This window comes from Atta colombica, unplaced genomic scaffold (genome assembly GCF_001594045.1).
Source record: "Atta colombica isolate Treedump-2 unplaced genomic scaffold, Acol1.0 scaffold228, whole genome shotgun sequence".
Taxonomy (NCBI): domain Eukaryota; kingdom Metazoa; phylum Arthropoda; class Insecta; order Hymenoptera; family Formicidae; genus Atta; species Atta colombica.
This window is the reverse complement of record NW_017259325.1, coordinates 409,522-410,799: the sequence shown is the minus strand read 5'-3', so window position 1 is coordinate 410,799 and position 1,278 is coordinate 409,522. Positions and strand designations below refer to the sequence as shown.

At 20.0% G+C, this 1,278-nt stretch overlaps 1 protein-coding gene across 1 annotated transcript in view; it reads left to right on the top strand.

Moving 5' to 3' along the window:
* The window catches only part of LOC108688346 (potassium voltage-gated channel subfamily KQT member 1-like), a 14,119-nt gene that overhangs the window by 11,940 nt on the left and 901 nt on the right, over positions 1–1,278 (top strand). The gene's annotated exons all lie outside the window — the stretch shown is intronic.

Here is a 1,278-nt window from a genome sequence, read left to right as displayed (position 1 = left end):
TATATATATATATAAAATTGTAAACAATATATAATAAATAAAATATGTTCTCTATCTCTTTTTCTTATTTGTTTATAAATAAATGACATATGCAAAATATACTATCTCAAAAATCTATCTGAAAAAAATCTATCTATCTGAAAATGCATAAAATTTATTAATTATTCAAAGTTTATTAATTTACATATTTTTTCAATCAACTGACAGCGCATTTGCTAATTCAGAGATCGAAAATTGAGTACAACTCGAAATCACATGAAGAATGTAATAGCCGATAAATTTTTCATATTGATAATGTATTCATATGAATATAATTAAGAACTAATCTTGTTAAATCAAGTTTTGCCAATACGCAATAATTGAATGTCATAATGTTTGATCATAATATGTTATATGGACATATTAACGCTCCGATATTCATTACAGCGCAATATAGTATATATTACATTACAATAAAAAGATATCTTTTTTATTCTATGAAAGGTACATGTATAAACTTTTTCTTTTTATATCTATTTATATCTTTTGAAATATTTAATTATTTTTCATCTCATTATTTTTATAATAAAAACTAATATATTAAAAAAAAAATATTTTATTGTCTTATGAAAGCATTGTTGAAAAAAAAATCACGAAAGTTTAAAATTATTAAGTCATTCAACGTTTTTATTTTGTATCAATTGTAAAAGAGAATATGGCAAGAACATATATTTTATTTTGTACATTTCAAAAAATTTTGATTTTATTTAGCTATACATACATATAATATCACGTTTTAAAGTACTCATTAAGAAAATTTAAATATATTTTGTAAGATTTTATATTGGTTTATATTGGTTTTTTATATTGTTTGTTATTCGATTTTATATTTGATTTTATTATAAGTTTTTTATCTATGAGAAAAATATTCTGATTATATCAATAAAAAAACAAAACAATTTTGATCAGATGAATCAAAATTTCATTGCAGTTATCGTAAATTGAATTTCTAATCAGCTTGACTAAAATATTTTATAGATTTAATTATAAATGTCTGATTTGTATCTTTCTGATTGAATCTGATTAGAATTCCAATTAATGCAACAAAATTGTTTTCCAGTGATATACTGTCAGTAATATACTTGCCTTCATGAGTTTTATAAATATTTTTTAGTGAAATGATAATTAGGCATTAAACTAAAATTGATGGATAAAAAACTTGATGCCAATTCTACATGTAACGAAATATTTTTTTTATATTTAATAAATATGTATATATACATATACACATGTATATAT